Raw genomic sequence first — 16,061 nt, 5'->3', positions numbered from 1 at the left:
AGCTCCTTTTGCTAAAATACACTGAATTTACCCTGTGTAGTCACAGTATGGCCCAGGTCCAGCATCATTCACCTGAGAGCCTTTGTCTGGAGTGTTACAACTTGAACCTTACTGAAGCAGAGCAAAGTCTTGTATTTGGCTTTTAGGGTTGTTGTTGGAAATGTGAGAAAAGCAGAACAGTGAGGAATCTGCAAAACACACATTTCCTTGACACAGGATGCCCAGAGCAAGCACAGGATGGGATGGAGGTCCAGTAATTTGTGTTGGATGTGGTGCCAAGGAGGAAAGTGAAGCGGGGCGTAGGCTGTGTGGTCCCATTCTTTCATTTCAAGGACAGATTTATCTCCTTTTCTACTCTTTTCTCTCAGAAGATGATTTCTGTAGCAAACTTCTGACTTTGTGCCTCATCCTTCCTTTTTTCCCACAGAACCCAGCAGCACCCCTTGCACCAAGTCGACCTTGCTTCTTGTCTTCCCTCTTTTTCCCACAAAAAAACAGCTGTATCCTTTGGCACCCCCAAGCAAATTATGTCATTTCTCAAAAAATAATGACTTGACTACAATTCCACCCACTCACCCATACCTACTAAGATAAATATTACCCCAAGTTTGTACCTAACTTTCAAGGATGATAATCCGACACCAAATTGGAGGGACAGATTGACAGGTTTGTGCTCTCGCCCACTCCCAGAAGGGACACCTTTTGGTAAGATTTCCTCAGCTATGCCAAGTGTATACCCGGGAACTGTGTGTGTGTGTGATTGCAATCCTTTTTCTTTTGTGTAGTGCTATATAGCCAACCTGCAGTTTGTGCATTTATTGTAGGCAATCTTAAAGAATCTGTAGATGTTGCATGAAAATAAACCATACTATTTGTGAATCTGACTGCTTCTCTTGAATGCAACCAGACTTACAGTGTATGAGCTGTTTGGGCTAGGTCAGACCTATAGTGATGGCCACTAATCTGCATTATTCGTGAATCTGATGGCTTCTTTTGAACGCAACTGGACCTACAGCATACAGGCTGTTTGGACATCGGGGTCAGACCTATAGTTACAGCCCCAACTGGCATACCTATTAAGAGATAAGTCCAGCCGCCCCTAGCCCCTCTAATCTCTGAGGAGTGGCTAGAACGCAAGGGGATTTATTTCTTACCAAATTTATTCTCACCCTAAATGCAACAAGGGTCAACTCTGAAGCTTGTTGAAGAGAGTGAAAGATTTTCTCTTGTGACAGTATGCCAGTTGGCACTTACTGCTGAATCTGTGCCTCAGAACTGAAGGCGTGGCATTGGAGATACTATATAAAGCTTTATTACCTGTATATTCAGAAAATCTTTTCTGGTCTATGTAGCCTGGAGGCAATACAAGGGAGGAAATCCAAGTTGTTCACTTCATCCCTGCAAATGATTTAACAATATTTGGCTATGCCTGGAAGTCTGATGGTAAGATTTGCTCTTTTCAGCCCCTGCAAATGACTACATCAAAATAATTTATGAACTTCTGTTTGACCTGGAGATTATTTCCTGAGTGTGTATATTTTGCCTACAGTGTATGTCCTAACCTCTTTTCTGATTATATATGTAATCCAGACCTTGTTATTTTTAAAAGGTTTTATGAATTCATGGACTGTCAGTACACAGAGAAGTATGACTTCTTTCATGAAAAACAGGCTATTTTTGACATAGTATTAAAGTATTCTCTTGTTCCCCAGCCATGCCTCTTTGCTCATATATGTTGAAAAGATGTACACGGTGTAATGCAAACCATAATTTGTCTAGCTAAAAGGATCCTGTTCAAATTCTTTTAACTTGAGGGAACGAAAAGATTAATGTATGATGTCTGGCTTCTCCCCTTTTTTTAGTAACTCTTAGGAGTTTTGTGTGGCCCCTTGGTTTGATATGAATTGACAGTTTTTCCTTGAGTCCCAGTCTTCGGGAGTCTTCACCCTGTGGGTGTATAAGCATGTTGGCACAGGAGACAGGATAACCTCTTGCAGTGCAGGTGAGAGAATGCCCAGGCCGTGCATGCCGACGTGCTGCCACAAGTTGGCAACAAAATCCTCCGTCCTTTGGTTTCTCTGAGTCACTTGGCTGGGAATGAAACAATTTTCCTCACTACTTTTCTCTCTATCCTGTTTATCTCTGGGCTTGCGAGGACGCATTTGCTGCGTGCTTTGTGTCAGAGTGGCATGTGGCTGGAAGGTACAGAGGGTGTTTTGTGTGGTCCCATGTTGGAAATAAATTGGTGGGTGTCTGAGGACTCCTTGTCTGGGTGGGTGTTTGTAATGTAGGTCTCTTAGCATGCCAACATAGGAGAAAGCTTTACTTCTCTTTACAGTCCAGTTCTGTTAAAAGATGTCCCTTCTGAGAGACAAAAACTTGCATACAACAGTGTGAAAGGCAGATCACTCTTAGGAGGGGCTTCAATGAAGTGTTGTGTTAGCAACCCAGCCCTCCTCCTTTGTCCTGGTGCACCAGATGTAAAACCTGGCCCATTACAGGAGCTGGTAAAGATTAGTGGGCTGCCAGTCATGCTGTTGGTCCTTCAGTGTTACTGCATCTAAGGTCAAGCACTAGGAATCAGCTGCTGTGATTCTGGTAATTTTTTCAGGAGTATAACAGAGAAAAAAGAGGGAACACAGTCTTTTAACAAACTGACAGATTAAATCTTCACATACAGGATATTAATTTGCTACAGATTCTAAGCTCTCTTTGCAAGATAAATTCACCTAAAACTCAGAGCCTTTCTTGCACTGTGAGTTCTCTTTCCCTTCATGCCTTTTCTCTTCCCCTTTATTTTTGCTGTGACACTGAGGGCATGCTGAAAGAGGGATGACTGCTCTCCAGGATGTCTGCAGGCTGTGTAAGACCTTGTGGGTAGCAGGGTGACAGAGCCAGCTAGTTCTCATGAAGAGGTTCAGTCAGTGACCAAAATGCCATGAAAAGTCACCTTATTGCCCTAACAGATGTGTTTGTTTTTTATACATGGTGAAGGATTCCTGGGTGACCTGTTCTTGAGAGAATTACTCTTGAGCTTCTAAGAGAAGATCTGTATTCAAGGCTCTTCTCCCAGCTTCTGTTGCATGAAGCTGTGCCTTTCTCCCAGGTATGCTGTTAAGCAACAAGAGCATAAGAGGAAAAAGCAACCATCCCACCACTGCTGCCTGCAGAAGTGGAGCTCCATGGCACTGCTCTCACTTCCTCCAGCCTTTTACTTCAGTCTTTCCAAGTACAGGACGTCAAAACTTCCATCTGAAGTGCAATTTGGACACCTTCATGACATGAGGACTGAGTTGTATCCTGTGATTTTTACTATTCAGATTTCCACCCTGCCCTACTCATCCACCTCCACTTAATTCCAGGACCATTCCAAAAGCAAAATACTCTTCTATGGAGTAGAAAAGAAACATTCTGTTAACTCCAGGAGTTATTGCTCACTCAAAGGTGATCTCTTTTATAGAAAATATTTTTGATATTAAGAAAAGGAGCAAAACCAGATACCTATTTTGTACTTGGAGGACTGACACCTCTGTTGAGGAGTTCCAGTTCCAGTCTAGTTCAGGGGGCGGTGTTGGTGCCAGTTTCATCAAGAGAACTGAGTGTCTGCTTTTGCTCTGTAAGATGCTTTCTTTCACACCATAATGAAAGGGTTTCATTGGATATAACCTTGTTCTGCGTTAGGTGAGGATTATTTTCAGGAGAGGTTCTTCCCCTTTCTGTATTCAGTGAAATGAATGTACTTCTGGAAAGTCTAGACTGAAGTAGTTATTGCCTCCAAAGAGGGAGGAAAGAAGTAATCATTGATCCTGGGTGTTTTTTTGGTATTGGCAGTGGGACCTGCAGCCCAATATGTAGTGTGAAAGCTTTAAAGGAGTCACGTTTTGTAGAGCTGCTGCATACTTTTTTGTTAACAACACAATATGCCCTTTATTGGGAAGCAAAGCCTATATGCCAGCTAATTATGAGAGCATAAGATGAATATCTGGAATGGAAGTAGTAAGGAATTTCTGAAGTTAAAATCCTCTGCCCCCCACCCACCCTCCCCTTAACTTCCTAAGCAAAACACTTCTACTTTTATCTGTGTTCCAAATCCTACCATGGGTTGATTGCAACTGAAGTGGACACAACAAAGTACAAAGGGTGGCATTTACAACTTGTCCTTGTCTTTATCTGGCACCTATAGGTGTGATGGTCTGGCCAAGTGAAACACCGTTGCTGAATGTCCAAACAAGTTATCTTAATACAACACAACCTCTGTTATCTTAACACAAGGCAAACTTTGGTTGCAGTGACCTGCTTATGCAGCACTTTAGAGTAAGGCAGGGAACTTACTATATCTGCCCTCAGGTATCAAAACAATATACCTGTGCTTTTGAGAAGGCCCCAATTAAATTGTTGCAGCTGCCTTGTGAAAGTCACTGCTCCCAAGATGTTGAGCATTGTACAGCTCACTCTGGATCTAGTGGAGTTTTTATTTTGGGGAGTATAAATGCTCCCTTAAGTTCTGGAGTCAAGTGCCTGGTATTGCCTTGTCCAGGCTTTCTCTTCTGATAGAGTCATCCTTTCACTGGATCAGTTTTTCTACACTGTATACTCCTAAGATGACTCCATTTGCAGCCTGCCCCTCAGGTGTGAGATTTATGGTGGCCCCACACAGCAGAGACAGCTGTCAAGTACAAATCCCCTTTTGAAGCCATGCCGCCTGGTATTTCATATCACTTTGGAAAGGGATGGGGATTTCCCTTGGGTCAAGTGCACGTAGTGGCTCTTCTTGCCTTGCACTTCCAACAAGAAAGTTCTTCTTCCACTCACCATGTTTCTGTAAGGTTGTGTTTGAGATGCTTTCTCCAGTCAAAGACTCTGTCTCTCAGATCCTTTTTTCCCTAAACAGGCCAACACTGTAACAGGTTGTTGGCTCCCATCCTATCCTCATTTTTTCCTGACAACTTTTAGGTTGTTCGTGTAATAAGTAAGGTTATGTTTGAATAAATAATTTTCAAGAACAGTTGTGAAGCCCTGTACTTAATTATTTTGAAAAATACATTGACTTTTCCAGTTCTTACATTTTCTGTTTTCCACGGACTAACACTCCCTGTGTGTGTGCATCTTGTGTTTAAGATGGAAGCACAGATGGTAGGGTTGAGTACCCTCAACACAGGAGGTGAGTGTGACATGTCTTTGGGTAGTTGCAGTATTGTATGTGGGTTGGCTAGAATGGCACATTGCTCAGAAAAGACCCATGACCTTCTGGAATAGTAGATAGAGACCAGACAGGTTACCTAGGGTATTTCAAATGGCATTAGACACTTACTTTTAGACAATTGAATCATATCTGTAGCATCTGTATGATCAGGAAAGCTTAAGATGCCTTAGGCTTCTAGAGACTTAAGGGCTTGCTTCTCTGTCTGTAGAGGGAAAGGTACATAAAATTGTTCCCCTCATACAAGGGACCGGCTAAGTATGTCCACCTAGCAGAAATACATGGTAGGGATAAAAAAGAATAGTGACAGGAATCTAAAATGGCCTACCTCCTAAAAATGAGTCAATGGAAGTAGCCACAATGCTACAATTGATTATCAGACCTATATAGGTGTTCTATAAGGAAAGGAAATGGAAGAGTAATGAGGCAATGGCTTTCCTTTCTACTACGTCTGCTTTCACATTAAACCATTGCTGCATTGCATGAGTTGTTCTTTTTTGTTTTATAGAATTAAACAGTAAACTGGAATAATGAAGATTTGTGAATTATTCCTTTATTGTCCATTTAAAGAAGACAACAACAGAATTGAAAAGGATATGAAAAGGTCATGGATTATCAGACTGAGTAATTTAAGTGACTTTGTTACCACCAGGAAAAAAGAAAAAAAGTAAAGGCCTAGCAGAAGGATTTTCCATCATTAGCATTGTTAACCTAAATTGAGAGAAACCAAAAAGACAGTATACAAGTCTAATACTTACGTAAACCACCCAGAAGCCACTTGCTAAAGCTGTTGAGTCACAAGTCCAAGGTGCAGTTCAGGCTTAAGCACGTTAGTGCTAGTCACCCGGGTTCTCTCTGCCTCTGACCTAAAGAAAGCAAGATGAGCCCTGCTGCAGAGCTTAACTTCCAAGAGTAACTAGGTTCATGAATTGGGACTGGAACACACACACACACACACACACACAAAAAATAAAGCTATAGAAACAGTCCTTAATGTATGTTGTGTTCTGAAGAGGGATGTTTCATGTTCCTGAACCACCTTGTGAATGCCTTGTCAGAACCTGCATCTCAACAGAGTGTTGATCCATTACGTGAGTCAAAGCTGTTGAAAACCTTTAGTGCCAGTGATATTAGAGGAGCACTCTCATCAAGGAAGATGATTTGCTCAGTCTCAGAGTTCTTTAAGGGCCAAGAGAGTTTCTGTCCTTTATGCTACGTTTTGAAATCTTCTGCAATTTTGTTTTGCAGCCATCTTTTTCTAGGACTGAGGCCTTGTGTCTCATGACATAAGGTTTTACATGTGATAATATAGCAGAGAAATCTTTCATATATCTAGTTGGTCTCAATATTTACATGTGGTAGAGGGACATTGCTGCTGTAAGGTGCAGTGCTTTAGCTACCATTTCCTAACACTGTTCTACTTAGGGCTATGGGGTTTGCAGACTAGACTACAAACATAGCAGAAAGAAAGTCAAAGGGGACCTTGAGCACAACCTTTCATACAGTTTATATCTATTAGTCTGGTGTCAAGAAACACAGAATATACCATTCTAGAGAGAATAATTTTCTTAGTTGTTTATAAGGAATCCTTCCTCTGGAGCTAATGAGTTCACACTGAAGGAGATCATGATAATACGGAGAATGTAACCAAGATTTATGGTAAGTCTGAAATGCTGTCAAGTTCTTACTCTCCTTTCAGAGCAGAATTTAGGCTTAGGAACCGATTTTTATACTTTCTGAAACTGTGGTTTGAGACCTCTCAACTGCTGCACATAGCTTTGTTTTGGCTTTTTATTTTTTAAATGTTGACTTCTGCTGAGTGTTCTGACATGGCATGCAGAGGTAATAAGGTTAAAGGAATGAATGCTGTTGAAACTGGTAAAAAATGGATTACGTAACTGGAGATCACAATCACCTCAGCTCTTCATCTGTTTTAATTATTTGTTTTGGACCCCTTCTTTTACATATACTTTTCCCATGATTTTCCTCTTTCCTGTGTGAGATGCCTGAAGTGGATCAGTCATGAGGAAATTACCTTATATATGTCACAAGTGACATATGTCTTGAAGTGCAATGTGAAGATTAAGTAGTCTGTTTGTACATAGAAGTGTAGTTTATCTGTGGGCAAATGCATGGCAAAGCCAGCTGTACAAATGGCCACTCTAGCTGGCTGAATTACTTGGTCTAAATGCATTCACTGATATTTGCTATGTCAGGTTTTGTTGTCAAGTGGTTTGTAAAGATATGAAATACCTTTCTCCCCAAGTATGTCACAGCATCTCTTTGCTCGCAGCATTTGTCTGTCATAGCAGTAAAATCGGCAATCATCTTCTTTATTTGTCAGTCTGGGGGTTGCATTTAATGAGAATGAGAAGCAATCTGGAAAGGAAGTCAAAGACAGAGTTAGAGCTAGTCACTGAAGCTTGACACAGAGATTTGTAATATCATTTGAAGTTTGTAACTGTACTCTCTGTCCAGAAGGACATACGCTACGGCTGCCACCTGTGGCTCTATTTCTATTTCACTTTATGTCTACTTCTCCCATAACTGTCTTTTCTGTTTCTCTTCCTTCACAGTAGGAGGAGCGGAGGAATAGTATTCTTGAATACACATTGATATTTTTAGGTAAGCCTGTCAATAGGACCTACCTCTGCTAGGGTACAGACTTCAGTCTAGTCAGCTGAGATACACGCTGATAAGAAACAATATGTGTTATTGGCTAAACAGATGTTCTCAGCTGAGTGCTGCTTCCTAAAAGCAGTGGTGTTTGGAAACACTGGGAACTATAAGGCCTACTAGTCTCCAGAAATGTGATCCAAGATGCCAAAGATGTAGGGAAAAAAAAAAAAAAATACCCTTGAGTTCTGCTCAGACACAATTTTTACCTGGAAAAAGTGGAGACAGGTAGATGTATTAATTTCTCTCAGAAAATAAAATTATTTTCAGCTTGTAGACAGGCGTTCTGAGTCATCCTGGTAATTTTTCTGACAATATGCTTCATCATTGGCAAGAACTGCAACTGAATTACAATTCTGTCATATGTGACATACTTGTTCTCATCTGTGGGCGACTTGCAATTTAATTATTTGGTTTTCTATTGAAGTGACCAAAGGTTTTGATATGATTTTTACATACAGTAGTTTGCAAAATGTAAAATAAGTGTTGCAGTATTATAAGGGATTACCAGATGCTGTCTACATGAGAGATGGATCTGGATTCCAAAGCTGATTAAGATGAGCTGCTTTAGTTGATACTTCCAAAACATTCATTTCTGATTAGGAGTATGTGCTCTTCCCTTCATTTACAGTTGCAGACATAGCTTCAGCATCAGTTCTATTCTACATTAAAATCAGAAGGACTTAACTCAGAAAGCAGCATAGGAACCATGGACACACGTCTGGAAAGTCTCTTGCTTAAGAACGGTAATAAGAGTTGCAGATTATTCCTTATCTCTGTTCTCCACCATATTTTCAAATCTGGGGACAGCCTGTCCATGTTGTTTTCTCAAGTGGTGTTTGGACACTTAGTCTGTTGTGAAACCTGTCTCTCCAAACTTCTTCAGAATCTTGCAATTCTACTCGTGAATCCTGCCTAATTCCTTGATTTCTTTTCATATCTGAACAAGCTACAAGAACGAGCATGTTTCACAAATGAAGATAAACAACCCTTCGAAAACTTATTTTCTCATGTAAGGCTGACCTTGGGATCTAGAGGGGTTCAATTATTCTTATCATCGCAGTAGAGGGAAAAATGCACTTAAGGTTGAAAAAATTCAACACATGGAAGTGCTTAACAAAACAAAAATACAATTTTTTTGGATGGAGAAAACTGTAATACCCTTAGATTCAAGAAAGTGCTGGGACTGTGCTGTTTGCAGCAGTTTTCAAGTGCACACTTGTAGTTGATAACCAGAACAAGTGTAGGAGCATGAAGAAAAGCAGACCATCTCACAACCATATGAATGTAACTGTAATGAAAAAAAAAAAATATAAAGCCCTTGTAATACTACACAAAGCTTCTAAGCAGCAAGATTTTACTAAGAAAACAGGATCCATTTTTGTGTTTGCTAATGGCCCCAATTAGTCATGAAAGTCACCATATGCCTTCTTGTGTCTTCGGACCCAAATGGGTATCAACATTCCATATTAAAAAGTACATATTTATACACTTGTATATAAAAATATAATGATAGCCAAAGATTTCAAGAGTTTTACAACGGAGAAATCTTCACTCCCATAATTACCATTTTTCTCCTCTTTGTGTTTTCTTAAATTAAAGGCTTTTTAAAAGTTATTTTTCCTGGGAAAACAGAGAAGAAAGGAAGGTAGAGAAATTGAGAATTACACCTAGGAAAATACAGGTGTGTTTACTAGAATATTGCAAACTGAAAATATAGAAGTTTCTGAAGAAAGGTGTTTTTCTTTTAGTATTTTTTGTTTGAAAAATAATGTGATTTGGCAGTAGTGGATGAAAGACCTCAGTATTTGAAATGTGTGTGCAGCTTTTTCTAAGCACATACCCATATTTCTTCAAATTGCCCTATTCTACCTGACTAAAAAGTATTTATCCAGTACAAAATGAGCAGTTTCCTTACTATTCCAGGAATGACACTTTGTTGTCCTAATATTCCTTGAACAGCATACTGGGCTCCAGGCTCTGGTGTGATTGAAGGAAATATTCACTGGGAGATCTGAAAGTTAGGAAATGCTGCTCTATTTCAGGGTCAGTCCACTGCTGCACCCCATGCTTTGTGAAGTTTTCCTGATAGATTTTGTCCAGTAGTAGGCTAGAAGAAAGAAGTTGAGAGGGAAGAACATGAGAATGATGGGACTGCATAGAGGTCTTATGTATGATTTTATCCATTCAGATTCCTGTAAAATACATGTGCGTATATAAATCCACAAGTTGTTTAACTCTGGGGACAGATTTTCTGTGATGGTTGCTCATCAGTCTGGGTTGGCTGGGAATATAACCTAAATATTAATTTCCTACCGGTGGTTTAAAATGCCATGAGGTGCCACCTCATTGTCACCACACCGGCATGCAAGATGGGCAATGCTGTTCACTTGGTGAGCTATGTGTTTTGTCACAGCGCTTCTGGAGATACTGATGAAATGTGACCATGGCCCTGAAAGAGAAGTACTTTGTGAAACACGGGCATGTTTCAGACTTCCAGGCACTCTGACTTCTGCACTTTAGGACTTCAGGAACTCTCTGTAGGGACTGGGCTGAGACCACAGCTGGCTACGAGAAGATAAATAATATCATTGGGACTAAAATTTCCAATGGAATTCAATGCTTTTGCACATAATTGCGTGCATACCCCAAAGGACATGTCCAGCAGTGTGAATTGTTCATTCAAATGGTAAGGTGTGGTCCCAGAAATCTGTGTCTTTCCAGGTCCATTCCCTTCTCCAATGGATTATTTTTGTTTGTTTTCCTATCCAAAACTTTATGTCGAATATAAATACCTCAGATGGGGACTCCTTTTTGTGCATTTTCTACTGCTTGAATCCAAGAAGCTTCTAGGTGCTTCACACTCTTAATTGTTAATGATAACAGACAATATTTCTCCACCTCAGCATGGTTAGTGATACATTTTTGAGGGTTTTTTTTTGCATTCCCTTCATTACTAAGATCTATTGGTTAGGATTAATATTCTCAGAAAAGGGAATGTGGCCTGTCTCAAGCTGTGCTCTCTGTCACGGAGGGGTGACCTGCCAAGGCCCTGCCATGCACATATTAGAGGGCTGTGCTGTGAGGGTGTGCAAGGTGGCACCACTTCCAGCCTGAACGGAATTTTTGGTATTTCTGTCTGAGCTGAGCATTTTCTGTGCTGTGGAAAAGCAGAAGCATCAGTCAAAGGGAAAAAAATATTACTGAAGTGAGAAATGTTAAATTGATGGTTCACTTAGACTGCTTTAAAACTTCTTTCCTGTAACTTTTTGAACCACTGGACAAAGTCACATTTAGTTTCTAGGGAATAAAGGAAGGAAAAATGAGGCTTTGTGCTGCAGTTGCTGTGGGAATGCATGAATTTGCTCCTTTTGGGAATAGAGTAAGGCACTGGGTTACAGTTTACAAAAATGCCAGTTTTTCACCAACTTTTGAAGGGAATAGAACTACTACCTTCAGCTGGTATAGACCAAACAGGCCTATTATAGGTATGTTATAAATATACACAGGTATATTTTAAAATGTCACCCATGTACTGCCTAGTCCTAAAGCATTCATGTTTGTTAACTCTATGTCCTTAAAGGCTTCTCCAGGTCCCCTGAGCTCTCTAGTGACAGAGTATCTGTGTGCTTGACTGGAAAAGCTCAAGCCCACCCTCAAAATATTTATAATACTGTTACAAGAAATGACTGATGCAGCTCAGCAAGGACTATATACAAGCATGATTGGTTTTGTTTCTTTCCACCCCCTACACACACAAGTGCTCCTTTAGTCAATAGTGTTAAATAAACTCAGGTACTCACACTTTATTTGGAAAACACTGACACATTTTTCATTTTAGAGATCCTGAAAATAAAGAACTATTAGATTGGATTCTGGTTAGAGTCGATGCAAATCGTGACCATAAGACTTCTGTAAGAGATAGGATCAATTGGAAGTTTTTGATTGTCCCACATTCATTTCATGCATTTTAAAAAAGGCAGGTCTTCGCATACAGCAATGTGTACCCATATGTAAACTTGAAGCCCTTTAGCATTCATTAAAAAAATTTCAACATGTCGAAAGCAATTACTAGAACTTGTAAGATAATGAGGATTCCCATATGCTGAAAAATACAATTTTAAATTAGGTTATCTGGGGTTTTTGTTGATTTCTGTAAACTTTTTCTACTTAAAACCATATTTTTGTCTAGAAGTAGAGAATGTTTCATTGAAAATTATGTTTCTTACCTTTCACTGAGGGTTGGTTGTTTTGGTTTTTTGTTTTTTGTTTTTTTTTTTTTTTTAATGGAAAAGTAGAATATTCAAAGAAGTACAGATTTATCCTACTTGGGGAAAAAAACAACAACAAACCCCCCCAAAACAACCTAAACCCAAACCCCCAAACTATAATCTTTAATTAATTATAGTTAGCCTATTTTATGTATTCCAATAGGCTGAATACAGGGGTGTTTCATTTCATATTCCCTAGGAAATTATGCACTATTAACTCCAACCAGTTAGTTGCAAAGCTTGTAAGAACATGATAGGAAGGAAGGCAATTCAACTAGAATGTTCTTACCTGCATCTCAAGCAAAGCTTTTCTGGTTTTTAGCATGTAGCAAACCTGGAGAAAAATAAAAGAAATAAAATAGTATCCACTTGATTATTGTGGTTTATTTGTAAGAGTAGATCACATAGAGGAGCCTGGAAACAAAAAAGATTGAAGACAATGGAATAATTTGTATGCTGTTATCAACCAGTGTCTGTAATCTCCTCTTTGGGGGTGTCAGTGGTGAAGACAGTATTTATTGAATACTGTTCTATATCAGCAATTAATGGCTGAGGCACAGGTGAGAACTGCTGTCAGAATTCACTTAGGACTGAAAATCATTAGAGAGTTAATTTAGTATTTCAGCTGCTTTAAATGAGCTGAGGAACAGTTTCCTTAGCTTGTTCCGCTTTATACACTTCCACTGAAAGAATTGAAGAGGAGGTTTGGTTTTGTTCCTGGGGGAGCCCAGAGCAGGCAGAACGTACTTATGGATCTGATTCAATATTTGCATTCAGTTAAATTGGGCAGATTCAAATGAGCCACTGCTGCAATCAAAGTGACATACCACGTGTTTTAATACTGGTACCCCTGGCATATAGTAGCTTTATGTTAGTCGAAATGCAATTTACTAGTGCTAGTATGCAGAAAAGACACATTCAGTCTTTGGGCAAAGCCAGTAAAAAAAATCATGAATCGGAAACCAACAAAATTAAGTAAACTAGACAGCATTGCATACTAAAGTGTGCGTACTCATAATTAACACAAACGATATATCCCCTGCTGGGCAGCAAGGCAAGCAATACCCTTATAGTATGGGGTAACAGTGAACAGCCCTAGGCAGTCAAGTAGGTTGTAAAGATTTATATTAAGAAAACGTACACCCAAACGTACTAGTGGACTTCCTTTCAAATCTTAAAAACTTTGTGTGTCTTTGATGTGATGCATCAAAAGGTTCACGAAGCTTATCTGGGAGCAGAAAAGGGCTAAGTACTTGGATAACCAAGAAGAAATTTTCAGAAACCAGGGAATATGCCCTGCCCAAAGCCGCTGCCCATTACCAAGCCCTGGACATGCTCTACTGCATTTTTACTAAGGCTGAGTGCTGTGAGATTGGCATTGTAAGCTGGTGCAGAGACCTGGAACAACATTCTTGCTACCCAATCATTTTTGTATTTGCTTTGTCATGAATTAGATATAAACGGTTTCAAAGGTTCAGGTGAAAGCTGATGCATGTGTTAAAGGAATTCCCATACGTTAAAGCCATAGCTAGCAGCCTTCTGATCAGAGACACTCCACAGTCATGACACTAACCCTAGTTCCCAAAGACCAGCAATGAATGCAGAGCAAAAGAGGCCCAAAGGTCATGACATTTCTTCAACCTCAGAGGGACCGTGAGAAATCAAGAAGTAAGACAAAATGCCATGACCAAGAGATGACAAAACCTTTTAGGGATGCCCCTAAGAAGACCACTACCAATACCCACTGTTTTAAAAGATATAAGAAACTGAGCTTACAGGCGGGACAGCTGGAGCTTTATGATTCAGAGTGTGATAGAGGTGTGGAGAGGAGAGGGTGGTTGAATAATTCAGCAATGAAGAAAGCTGGGAGTTTAGGCCAGGTGGGAGGGGAGTCTGATGGATGCAGATGAGGTGTAGTCAGCTGAAGGAATTAAAGACTGACCAAGAAGGCAGAAAGAAATGGATGTAGCCTTACCCTTTCACACTAGGAGCAGTAGAATAAAGACCTTACCTTCTAATCACCTCAGAGAAAAGTAGCATTTCTAACATCTGGATCTAGCTGTTACTTTGAAAACTTTGGATTCTGCTGGTAGAACTTCTTTGCCCAGCAATGGTAAGTTCTGTATTTGTTAAGAATTAATGGCTTTGTTTATTTCTCTGTCTTAGCATAAGGAATCTACATAGAGTAAATAAGTTAACTTAGAAGAGTTGAGTCTGAGGAGATTTCTATCAATTTGTATTACTTGTTGATGCTGTCAGAATTGCGTTTCTTGTAAAAGATGGATGTATAGTTTCTGTCATGCTTTCTTCAAAGACTGGAAGATTTATTTACAGGAATAGCTTCTGTGAATATTAGAAGTTCAGTGGTCATGGCTGCACTAACATTTATAGAGGATATATAAGAAAGAGATGTGGGCATACAAAAAAAATGAAAATGAAGAAAGTAAGAACTAGCCCATGTAGTACTGATGATTAACAGTAGATCACAAACTACAACTACATATTAATCCATTATACCGTGCTATAGAGTAAAGAGAAGGCAAATGGGGTATACAAACAGAAGCAGACTACAAGGTGTCTAATTCCTCCTATTACTCAGTACCACAAGGTGTTGCTGGTTCAGATCTTGATCTATTACAACAGTACCATGTTGTTTCCTGGGACACCACCTCGCAGGGAAGGTGTTTCTATTTTTATCCAGACAGTAACTGTCAGCCTCTCCAGGACAGATGCCATGTGAACTGTCACAGTACAGGAAAAGGGAGCTCACAACAGTGCTCTGGCTGATGGGGCATGCGGTTGCAAACTCAATCGATTGCAGGCAAAGAGAAGGACCTTCAAAAAACTCCTATCTGCCTTAATGTGCTGGGGTTTGTTTTGTTGTTCCCCCCTGAATACTCAGGAATACTTGTGTAGTTTTCAGTGAGTTCTAGGGACTGGAAGTTGCAGTAGAAAGAATATAAAACCTAGAAGGCTCTTGAAATAACCCAGCAAAATCTACTGCATGGACACAAGTCACAGGTGGCATGCTAATAGTTATAACATGACCTTTCTGAAATTTGAAGCCACCATTCTGGTTTGGTAGCAGAAATCTGATTATCTTCCAGGTAATTAGGGGATGGTTTCCCAACCTCTTTAGGTGATGCTTAAGTGGTTAAAGAATACTTTTGTACAGTCTTAGCTACAGCTGCAGGTGTGCTTATTCCTTTTCCTTCTGAATTCAGATTCTACAAGGAAAAAAGGGAAAGTCACCTCATTACAAAGAAACCCAGATGGACAAAACCGTATTAGCTGTGGAAAACCACAGCCCAGGAATATAAGGAAGATTGCTCAGCGTGGGAGCAAAAGCTCTTAAGTAATTTTCAAAACCACATCAACACTGAAGCTTGAGATACTTCAGGTACTGCAACTTGGCTGCAGCCTCTGTGCAAACTGAAAGACACTGTGACATGCAAGAGTGAAATAGATGGGTTCCTCTGAATTGTAGAAGTGGGGGTGGGGTGGACGGAAATCAATTATTTTCACATATTTTTGGTGTATTGATATTTGATTCAGTGCTACTTTCTTGACACATTACTCATTTCAGCATTGATAAATGAAGCTTGGAAGTCATATATATATTAATTCTGATTCTCTCTGGAGCCAGCAAAATCACAAACACATTAATTATAAACACATTTTCAATTACTAAATTTTAATGGAATCCTTAACCTGCTTTGTATTTGGAATTATCATGCAGTTGAAAAGCCATATGAAATGTGACAGGAAGCTTACTAGAACACATTAAAATTGTGATGTGAGGATTAGCTGGAAATCTAATGAGAAACCAACACTTCTTGACAGATTTGTGGGGCTAGTGCTCATTTGTGGGCCTCAGAATTGACACCAAACCTCTTCCTTGAACAAGCTTAACT

Source organism: Athene noctua, chromosome 4, assembly GCF_965140245.1.
Source record: "Athene noctua chromosome 4, bAthNoc1.hap1.1, whole genome shotgun sequence".
NCBI lineage: Eukaryota > Metazoa > Chordata > Aves > Strigiformes > Strigidae > Athene > Athene noctua.
Note: the sequence above shows the minus strand (reverse complement) of the source record.